Source organism: Jatropha curcas, chromosome 3 (assembly GCF_041381405.1).
Source record: "Jatropha curcas cultivar XTBG-Jc1 chromosome 3, XTBG_Jcur_1.0, whole genome shotgun sequence".
NCBI classification, from domain to species: Eukaryota; Viridiplantae; Streptophyta; class Magnoliopsida; order Malpighiales; family Euphorbiaceae; genus Jatropha; species Jatropha curcas.
The window spans coordinates 23,522,926-23,534,977 of NC_143153.1; the positions used below are offsets into that span (position 1 = coordinate 23,522,926).

The window sequence follows — 12,052 nt, forward strand, 5'->3', positions numbered from 1 at the left end:
TTTTAAACAGAAGCTCTCCCTATTGTTCGCTAGCCAACAAGGACCATCTTCCTCGATAGAAATTAAAGTACTAGCTGTTGAATGAACCTGACAAATTCTTTTCCAGGTATAGGAATCAGTAGTCTTAAACTGCATTAGTCCCTTCCTATGATATTTCTTCTGTAGCAGCTTTGCCAATAAAGATTTTCCTTCGCAATATCTCCACCACAGTTTAAGTGAATAAGCCTCTTGGAGAGAGGTCAGTGATCTAAGACCAAGACCACCTTCTTCCACAAGGAAGCAAAATCTGCTATATTTCAACCAATGATACCTGCGAATAGTAGTGTCAGAAGACCAGAAGAAATCTGCAAACTTTTTTTCAAGGATAGCAATGATACTTTTTGGTAGAGACATGGCTCTCAGCGTATGTCTCGGAATTGAACTCAGAACATGTTTAATAAGGAGCAGTCTACCCCCAATGGAAAGAAACTTTTTTGTCCATCCTTTCAGCTTAGCATCGATTTTCTGAAGTAGATAAGAACAATATTGAGCCCTATTAATGCCTTTATAGATGGGAGCCCCCAAGTACATGAATGGAAGATCTTTACCAGTGATGGAAAGAATAGAATGAATTTTGTCCCTGTAAGCCGAGGTGACTTGTGAAGAACAAACGAATGAGCTTTTGCTAAGGTTAACCAATTGCCCAGAGGCTCTTTGATAAAGTTGCAGGAATTCTTTAAATTGCTTGGCACTTTTAACATCTCCATTAATGAATATGAGGAGATCATCTGCAAAGGCGAGATGAGTAATTATATCACATCCTCTAGCTGTCTTGTAAGGAGCAATTTTCCCTCAAGTTACCAACTGTTTTGAGTCCCCTCGAAAAGCCTTCTGAAGCCAAAATAAACAAGAGTGGCGAAAGCGGATCCCCTGTTTAATTCCACGTGTTGGACGAAACGAGCCATAGCTAATGCCATTGATCAAAACAGAGAAGATAGTAGATTTGAGATGAGAAAGAATCAAGTTAACTAGCTTGTCAAAGAATCCAATTTTCAAGAGAACAGCCTCTAAGTATTTCCACGATATACGATCAAATGCTTTCGCCATATCCAGTTTAATTGCAAGGTTATGCCCTCCAGTTTTTCTGTCAATATCATGGATGAGCTCATTGGCTATTAAAATTTGATCATGGATGGACCTGTTCTTCATGAATCCCGCTTGCTCTGTAGAGATTAATTGATCAAGAAGTGGAGCAATATGATTAGCTAGGATGCGTGTACATACCTTACTCAGGAAAGTAGCAGGCAAATAGGCCGAAACTGTCCAAAAGAGGAGGGATGATCGACCTTGGGAATGAGAATTATCATAGCTTTGCTGAAGTCTTTGGGGATGGGAATACACAAGAAGAATTCTTGTACTGCACTGCACATGTCCCATTTCACAATATCCCAACAAGAACGAAAGAAGAACCCATCAAAACCATCTGGTCTGGCTGCGCTATTAGGATCTAATTGCCACACAGCTTGTTTAATTTCTGATTCAAGAGGTATAGTTTCCAAAGCCTGATTTTGAGCCTCTGTGATAATCGACGGTATAAGGTCAAGCAACGGAACCATATCTTGATCTTCCACGGTAGTAAATAATGATTCGAAAAAACGAACAGCCTCCTTGCCTATGTCCTTTGAATCCTGCAGCCAAGTTCCATCAGCAGCTTGAATGGTAGAGATACGTTGAAACTTTCTCTTCATTCGGACATAATTGTGGAAGAAAGTAGTGTTTGCATCTCCATCTTGTGACCATTTAATGTTGGCCTTCTATCTCCAGAATATCTTAGCTTGCTTGTGTCTTTTAAGAAGTAGTGCTTCCTTTAGTTGCCAGGAAGAACGGTTAGAAGGAGTGGGATCGGCTAAATATTGATTTTCAGCAGTAGCAGCGTCTTCTTCCAACCGAGCCCTCTCATTAAAGACATTTCCGAACTGACTTTGGTTCCAGGATTGGATGGCCCGCTTCAGAGACTGCAATTTCTTGAAAATGCCATGCATACCTGTAACACCCACCGACCAATCCCAAAGAACCAGACGGTGGATGCCACAATCGGTGCCGGAGCACCATCTTATTTCACTATAAAAGCTAGATCACAAATTAGAAGTGGTTAAATTTTCATAAGGAGGCAAGTAATTACCAGTTTTTTTTTATTATTAATTTTTATTTTTTTTACAAAAATAATGTTTAAGAAAATTCCTACGAAAATTTCGCAAGAGTTTCCCCTAAAAATTTACTTACCACACAAAGAAAATATACACACTTCCAATTTTTTTTTTTTTTTTTGAACCCCCAAACCTCCAATTCAACAACATACTACAAGCACTTCTAAATATCCATCAATATACGCATACTCTAATCATCATACACCAAAAATATAATAAGGTGTTATTTCTTTAAATAATCATAACTCTTAATACATGACAAACTTATTATATCCAACGTTCACAACACAATATTTATATACATGCCAAAAATCACCATTTACAAAATATCCTACCCAAGATGTGATATCTACTCTGATGCTCGTCCTCTGGTCTTGAAGAACACCCTCCGCTCCTAACCTGCGCGTGATAAAAATCAACGCGCTGAGTGGAAGACTCAGTGGTGCTAAATAACCAACAATTTAATTAACAATAGCCAAGGAAAAACTTAAATTACTCAACTATATAAATACCGAAATCGCATTCATTTAATTCAAATACTTTGAAAGCAATGAGAAGATTATAAATACAAATATGTCTTCATTCTTTTATAGCAACAATAAAATTTCATTTTTCGTTAAGGCTCATACTCATACAGAATGAACATAAGTAGATTTGATTGTGGCCTATGTTAGCGCCACCCCCATCACACACTCGTGGCCTATGAAAGCACTACCGTGGCCTATGAAAGCACCACCCCCATCACACAATCGTGGCCTATGAAAGCACCACCCCATCACACAAATAAGCGCGTCCGCCTATTTATAAGGGCTGATAACCCTAGCATATGATCATAGCTTCACAATAAGAAAATCCATCACAGTAACTTTGTTAAGTTGTCTGTAATCAATACACAATCTAAGTGAGCCATCCTTCTTCTTTACAAACAATACTGGAGCACCCCATGGAGATACACTAGGACGAATAAAACCCTTATCAAGCAACTCCTGAATCTGTATTTTTAACTCTTTCAATTCAGCAGGTGCCATTCGATACGGAGCAATGGATATCGGTGCAGTACCAGGCATAACCTCAATACCAAACTCAACCTCTCTCTCAGGAGGTAAACCAGGCAACTCCTCTGGAAACACATCTGGAAAATCACATACTGTGGGTATATCATGAACACTAGGAGATTCTGACTCTGGAGCAAGTACATAGGCTAAGTAGGCCTCACAACCATGCTGGATCAGTCTTCTAGCAGAAGAAGCAGAAATAAAATTAGAGAGGTAATCCGACCTCTCACCCGTAACTACAATCTCCTCACCAGATGAAGTCTGGAGTGTAATCCTCTTAAGTCTACAATCAACAATGACCCCATGTCTAGACAGCCAATCCATACCCAATATCACATCATACTCCTGAAAAGGCAACTCTATCAAATCACCTAGAAATACATACTCATGAATGACTAAAGGGCAATCTCTATACACCCGATTAACTACTACACTTTGACCCAAAGGGCTCGTTACCTCAACGCTGTGCTCTAATGTATCAGCATGCATACTACCCAATCTACCCACAGGGATGCATATGTATGAATGCGTGGAGCCCGGATCAATCAAAGCAAGTACAAAAGTGTCAAAGATAGAGAAGGTACCTGCGATGACATCCAGTGCATCCCGCTGCTCCCTGGTCCTGATGGCATAAGCCCTCGCCTGTGCTCTAGCCTCGGGTCTCTCCACAGTCTCAGAAACTGGTCTCTCACTCCTCGTACCAGAGCCCTCACTACGGCCTCTACCTCTGCCTCTCTGACCATAAGGAGCTGGCCTCCCAACCTGGTGAGTTGGACTAGTCACTGTCATAGGACAATCCCTGGTCATATGCTTCCATTGCCTCGGATAGATGATTTGTTTGATCAGTTGAGAGGGGCTAGTGTATTCTCGAAGATAGATCTAAGATCAAGTTATCATCAGCTAAGGGTGAAGGGATCAGATGTACCTAAGACTGCTTTCAGGACACGCTACGGTCACTATGAGTTTTTAGTGATGCCATTTGGGTTGACTAATGCTCCAGCAGTGTTTATGGACCTGATGAACTGGATCTTCCATCCTTATTTGGATCAGTTTGTGGTGGTTTTTATTGATGATATTTTAGTGTACTCTCCGACTAGAGAGGATCATGATCACCACCTACGAACAGTTCTACAGACCTTGAGAGACCGACAGTTATATGCCAAGCTCAGTAAGTGTGAATTTTGGTTGACTGAGATTGCTTTCTTAGGGCATGTTGTTTCTGCCAAGGGTATTCGGGTGGACCCGAAGAAGATTGAGGCAGTGCTTGATTGGAAGCCACCTACGAATGTTACAGAAATTCGAAGTTTCTTAGGTTTGGCTGGATATTATAGGAGGTTTGTCAAGGGGTTTTCTCTTATTGCAGCCCCTTTGACTAGACTTCTCTGTAAGGATGTCCGTTTTGAGTGGACTGATAGATGCCAAAGTAGTTTTGAGCAGCTTAAGGCGATGCTTACTGAGGCTCCAGTTTTGACACAGCCAGCTCCAGGCAGACCATATGATGTTTATAGTGATGCTTCGCATAATGGTTTGGGCTGTGTGCTTATGCAAGAGAGCAAGGTGATTGCTTATGCTTCCCGACAGCTTAAGCCACATGAGAAAAACTACCCTACTCATGATTTGGAGTTAGCAGCTATTGTGTTTGCCTTGAAGCTTTGGAGACATTACTTGTATGGTGAGAAATGCCACTTGTATACGGATCATAAGAGCCTTAAGTATCTGCTTACGCAGAGAGAGCTTAACTTGAGGCAGCGCAGATGGTTAGAGCTACTTAAGGACTATGATTTCACTATTGATTACCACCCGGGTAGAGCTAATGTCGTGGCAGATGCACTCAGTAGAAAGGCATTAGTTGCTCTTCGTGCTATGAATGCACGCTTATCTGTGACTAGAGATGGTACTCTTGTAGCAGAGCTGATGGTGAAACCTAGCCTTGCCCCTCCAGAGGGTGCTATGGTAGAGGGTGATATGCCAGCTGGTGGTGTCGCTGGTGGCATTCTGGGTTCCGATGCAGTGCGTGCCTCGGTTGTAGGGCAGGCTACTGTGGGTCCTGCGGGGCCTAATCAGGGTGATTTGGTACAACAGTTGGTAGCTGCATTGAGGCAAGCTGCGGGAGCTGTTCCCCAGGCTCCAGTCGCACCAGCCCCTGTTCCAGTTCATACCCCGGTAGAGAGACTGAGGAAGTATCGTGTTGAGGATTTTATGGGTCGGAGAGATGATAACCCTTCTGCAGCAGAATTTTGGCTCCAAGCTACAGAGAGGGTTTTGGACCAGATGCAGTGTACTCCTGCAGATAGATTGATTTGTGTTGTTTCCTTGCTAAAGGAAGAGGCTTACCTATGGTGGGAGTCTATGGTGAAGACAGCAAAAGCTGAGGATGTTACTTGAGATTTCTTTCTCTCTGCTTTTCGGGAGAAATATGTAGGGGAGTTATACACGGATCAGAGGATAGCAGAGTTCCTTGAGCTTAGACAGGGACGGATGACTATCTCCGAGTATGAGCGAGAGTTTCTGCGGTTGAGTAGGTATGCTTGTAAGTTGGTCCCTACTGAGGCAGATCGGTGTAAGCGGTTTCGGAAGGGGTTACTGGATGAGTATAGGATGCACTTGACATCCCAGCCCCACACTACATTAGCTGGTTTAGTGAAGGCTGCTACAGAGCTTGAGCTTATTCGGAATGAGAGACAGGCTAGAGGTCAGAGGGCCCAGCAGAGTAGTCAGTATAAGAGATTTCAGAGTGCTACATCTAGACAGATTTCAGGGGTCCAGTCTAGATCACAAATTAGAAGTGGTTAAATTTTCATAAGGAGGCAAGTAATTACCAGTTTTTTTTTTTATTATTAATTTTTATTTTTTTTACAAAAATAATGTTTAAGAAAATTCCTACGAAACTTTCGCAAGAGTTTCCCCTAAAAATTTACTTGCCACACAAAGAAAATATACACACTTCCAATTTTTTTTTTTTTTTTTTTTTTGAACCCCCAAACCTCCAATTCAACAACATACTACAAGCACTTCTAAATATCCATCAATATACGCATACTCTAATCATCATACACCAAAAATATAATAAGGTGTTATTTCTTTAAATAATCATAACTCTTAATACATGACAAACTTATTATATCCAACGTTCACAACACAATATTTATATACATGCCAAAAATCACCATTTACAAAATATCCTACCCAAGATGTGATATCTACTCTGATGCTCGTCCTCTGGTCTTGAAGAACACCCTCCGCTCCTAACCTGCGCGTGATAAAAATCAACGCGCTGAGTGGAAGACTCAGTGGTGCTAAATAACCAACAATTTAATTAACAATAGCCAAGGCAAAACTTAAATTACTCAACTATATAAATACCGAAATCGCATTCATTTAATTCAAATACTTTGAAAGCAATGAGAAGATTATAAATACAAATATGTCTTCTTTCTTTTATAGCAACAATAAAATTTCATTTTTCGTTAAGGCTCATACTCATACAGAATGAACATAAGCAGATTTGATCGTGGCCTATGTTAGCGCCACCCCCATCACACACTCGTGGCCTATGAAAGCACCACCGTGGCCTATGAAAGCACCACCCCCATCACACAATCGTGGCCTATGAAAGCACCACCCCATCACACAAATAAGCGCGTCCGCCTATTTATAAGGGCTGATAACCCTAGCATATGATCATAGCTTCACAATAAGAAAATCCATCTCATCATACTACGTCTCAATCATGTATAGTAGAGCCTAAATCAAAAGCATTCTTTCACAAAAGCAATAATTCTTAATCAAAACCTCTTCATGTAGTACTCATCAGTTCAAATATTTTACTCAAAACACTATAAATGTATATATACTTAATATAATATAAAAGTACATAAATCAAGAACTTTTCAGCATTGTTATAAACTTGACCTTTGCTGGGTTTTTAACACATAATTTGAGTTATGGGTCTCCAAATTGAATGAAATTAGATTCATTAGAAAGCTAAGCCAAAATGATACAAATGTTCAGAAGGGACCACAGACCAGATCAAAGAGTAAGATAGCAAACAAAAGCTCATAACACAGACCAACAGATCAGACCTGATTCAGCAGAACCAAGTCCAATGTTTCTTGAATTCCTACTTCACCAAACACTCAAATGAAACCAATCCAGAACGAGAGAATTCTCAAGACACAGGGCAACAACTTTTATGAATAACTCAGAACCTAATCATGTCATTATAGTGGTCAAAAAGGACAATGATTTCGGATATACTGGTAAGACACCATAACAGAACCAGTTTTGGTATTTAAATCATAAGTTGAGCTACAAGTACTGGAATTAGACATAAAAATATGTTTTGGAAAGCTAAGAAATAGAGCTGCAACTTTCATGAAGAAGTCAGAAACAGATGGGGAGTATAAAGGGGTCGAAAATGAGTTCTAATCTCACGGCAGAACATATCTAACATGAATTCAGCAAGTTAACCAATACATACAAAATTCACAAAATTCATTCAAAAGCCTAATCATGTAAAAACAACTTAAACAAGTGAAAGTATAATTGCACTAACCTTCAAACCAAGCTTTAACAAGCTCAAGCTTTGGTCTTGCCCTTATCCTTGGTGGAAGGCTCTCCACCCTCTACATGTAAGACACTCAAAATCAAACAAAGAAAACACAAACAAAAGAAGAAGTGGAGCATGATTTAGCATGTATATGCTAAAGAAAACTCTAAACCCCAACATAAATACCTTATCCTAAAATCACTTACCAAGTAGGGAAAATCACCAAATTCCTTGAAATTAGTCACCAAATATTACTTCTCTAGCTTCAATCTCTAATATGTCTTAATTAACTCAAGTTGTATGGGTGATTTTGATGTGTTTACTAAGGAAAAATTGAAGAAGAAGAAGAAGAAGAAAAAGAAGAAGAAGAAGAAGAAGAAGAAGACGTAGGAAAAGAAGAAGAAGGATAGTGTTGCCCAAATAATGGAGGTGATAATGATTTACTCCATAAAAATTGGATGGCTAGGATTGAATGTAAATCTAATCTAATGGCTACAAATATTCTCCAAATTAAATTCCTTCAAAATATTATGTAACACAACAAAATTCTCAAATTTACTCCATAAAAATAATTCTTCGAAGTTCCTTAATTAATCTAACACCATTTCAAATTTCATCCACACAACTATTGCCTCTAATTTCCTTCATTAATATCACACCTTAAGTCACTACACACTAATTCTCTAAAATTCTCCAAAAATATTCATTACTTACTTTCTACCCATAAAAACCATGCATGCATGCTCCAAAAATGTGATAGAACCTATTACCTATATATAATAATTTTTCTGGACCAAAATAATACCGACTCCCGGACCGATAGTACTATTCACAGACAGATAAACTACTATTGCAACACAGGAAAAATAGGGCGTTACATACCTCCCCCATAAAAATTGCTGTTCCAATTCTCTTTGACTATGGATAGGAATCCTTCATGAGTAAACTACATATGCTGGAATCTGAAGGGCTTGGGGATTTTGTTATTAATCTTGGAGCAGTTTAATAAAAGAGGTGAGTGATCAAATGAGGCATTCCTCAGGTGTCGAACATGAACATCGGAGAATAGATCAAAGAAAGATACTATTGCCATAAGTCGATCTAATCTTTCCCAAACCCTGCCTGAAGAACGCATACCTGTCCAAGTGTAATTACTACCATAGAAGGGGACATCCACTAGACCACAGTCATCTGAGCAAGAAATAAAATCTTGAATGCTATTGAGACAAGGAGAAGAATTACCCTTATACTCCGCAGGGCTCTTGATGACATTAAAGTCCCCGCCAACAAGCCAGGGAAGAGAGAGTTGAGAAGAAAGGGTTCTCATAGCATCCCATAGATAATTCCTGTCAATTCTGTTATGAGGACCATAAATAGAAGTAAAAAGAAATCTGAAGCCCAAAGAATGTGCCAAAAGAAATCTGAAGCCCAAAGAATGTGCCTCAACTTGGCACGACAGCAAGCTTCGACCACCACTAAATTTAGCTAATGAAACATATTGAGCTTTCTAGAATATCCATATTTTATTATCATCTGAAAAGACAGCATCACTAAATCCCAATTTGCAAGCATACCACAAATTTTTCTTGGCATTAACCATAGGTTCGATAATAGTTAATAAGTGAAAGTTAAATTCTTTACAAAGACCTTGGAGCCTAGAAAGAGAAGAAATCAGGCTCCTAGAATTCCAGATCATAATATTCATTTATCAGAGTTGGATAAGAAAGTGACTGAACGATTGCCCCTGTAGGAGGTTCTCGAGGCTCTGGAAGATCGTCTCTTGAGAATTTCTTTTTCGTTCCACACGCACAAAGCTTTAATCTTCTTCTGTATCGCTATTGTGCTACCCCGCAACAGCTTTTAATTTGGTGTCAATTATTTTACTAGCATTTTGCAGTTCATCTCGAGTGCAAGTAGTATCAGTGGCAGGAAGATTCGAGTCAGAATTGTGCTGGATGCAATCATCATCGGAGTTGCGAGCAGTTTCTAATTCTGATCCACCCATGTCATTCAAAGCCTACATTGTTACAGTCTCGTCTTTAAAAAGAAGATGAGTATCCGGAGGGTGCTCAGATAAAGTTTGTGAATCAACTGGTTATTGATTAGAAGAGTCTGTGGCAATATCGACCTGTGCGGCAACAAGATTCTAAGTGGGAAGTTCAGCAGAAGAGACTTCGGATCTGTGAGAAGAAACAATAGTTGTGGGTGCAGTGGTTTGTGCGGCAACAAGAGTCTGAGTGGGAAGTTCAGCAGAAGAGACTTCAGATCTGTAAGAAGAAACAATAGTTGTGGGTGCAGTGGTTTTAGGAATCCATTGTTGAGTAACTTTAGCCAATTCCTTAACATCAGCAGGGGAAGTAGGGACTGATGAAGAAGAATTAAGAGGGCAAGATTGAATTTTGTGGCCAAACCTACAGCACTTGGGGCAAAATAAAGGCAAACTTTCGTAGCTAACTGGTTGGAAAAAACCTAAATCACCATTATCAATCCACACTCTATTATGTAAATCTTTAGATAAATCCAGTTCAACGCAGACACGCGCCACTGAGCGTCTGGATAATGTTGATGTGGTCGCATCCACCTTTAATGGTTTCCCAATTAAATTAGCTATAGGAAAGAGAGCTGCTTTGTCAAATAGATGTATAGGCAGGCCTTCAAATAAAATCCATACAGGGACAATTGAGCAATCTGTATTGGGACGAAAGTTACGCGTCCATTTAGAAACTCTCATTGAAAAACCTTGAAAATACCAAATTTGTTTCAACCAGCATCTGTGGAAATCTTCTTCTAAGTCGAATTTGATTAGAACATGTGAAGAGTCTAATAAACCTAGAGAGAATTCTCCCTTAAAACCAATCTTATCCATAAATTGTTGAAGGGCTTTCATGCTAGGATGGCCAGATTGAAAAATACCAATAAGAGCAAATCGAAATTGATTAGCTAGCTTCTTGGATTCATCACATGAGAATGAAATAGAAGGAACACCTTGAATCGACTAGGTTATTTCGATGTTAAGCAAGGGTCGTGAACGATGGCCGACATAAAGGATCTATCGATCTTAGTTTTCTCCTTAGTGTTTCGAACTGCAGATGCATAAGTAATCCTCTGAGAAGCCAATTGATCTGGACAAGTGTGATGGCCATGAACCTCCATCTCCCGTCAGTTATAGAGAATCAAGTTAAAGGAGACACTGGGGCAGCTCACCATCACCACAGCACTGAGAGGCTGCTGCAACTAAAGCCCAGATTCTGCGCCGATCTCGTTATCTTCTTTAAACTCCGAGTTTGATCTCAAAAAAAAAAAAAAAAAAAAAAAGTAGTCGCAAGTCCGGAAAAAATGATAACCATTAGGGAACATAAAGGTAAATTGCAGTAATTGCCACATGACATTTTGTGGGTCATAGGAACAGTATTTTAGATTTCCTCATATTACCCAGTTTGTCCTTCTTTACTATTATAAATCCAATCCAAGTCTATACCGTCAAAAAAAAAAATTGACAATATTTATGAGCATAAATGTCAATAGAATAATGATAAAAAAATAATAGGCATATGACATTCTGTGGGTCTCATGTCCATATATATATTTTTTCACTATGTGTGTTTTAATGTTTTACATGGAGTATAAGAATATATATATATATTTGTTATTATTGAAATTTAATTTCAGTCATGTTTAAATTTTTTTTTTTTTTTTTAACGAAGGTTACTTAAATCTGCCCATTTATTTTAATAAGTATATAGATGAGTTAATTTAATTATAACTTATATTTTTTAGACTAGCCATGATACTATAAAATAATTATTTATTTATTTATTTAAGTCCAGCTATATCAATTTTATGATTTTTTTTTAAGTTTCGGAATATCAATTATGTAATTTTTTTAACTAAATTCAATTAATTTTATTAATTTTAAAATCGAATCTCATTTATTAATTCAATTAATTTTAAGTCCAACTATATCAATTGTATAAGAAGACTTCCGTCAACAAGTTTAACTCATACGTAGCTCCCTTCTTTTTTGGTGTGAAACAATGTCAAACCAAAATACTCAACAAGCATTACCTCTCCCTGAAAAGGAGGTGATCCAGCCGCACCTTCCAGTACGGCTACCTTGTTACGACTTCACTCCAGTCACTAGCCCTGCCTTCGGCATCCCCCTCCTTGCGGTTAAGGTAACGACTTCGGGCATGGTGTCACGACCCAATTCCATGGGCCGGACCGGCACTAGGGCCCAGGTAAGCTTAAGGCTCCCGAGACCC

At 39.0% G+C, this 12,052-nt stretch overlaps 1 long non-coding RNA gene across 1 annotated transcript; it reads right to left on the reverse strand.

Moving 5' to 3' along the window:
* Positions 1-6,292: 6,292 nt before the first annotated feature.
* Positions 6,293-11,098, reverse strand: LOC149497749 (uncharacterized). Its single transcript, XR_016320188.1, has 3 exons — positions 8,673-11,098; positions 7,797-7,866; positions 6,293-6,491 (listed from the first exon to the last, which is right to left on the reverse strand). It is a non-coding gene; the product is annotated as an uncharacterized LOC149497749 (long non-coding RNA).
* Between the last annotated feature and the right edge of the window lie 954 nt (positions 11,099-12,052).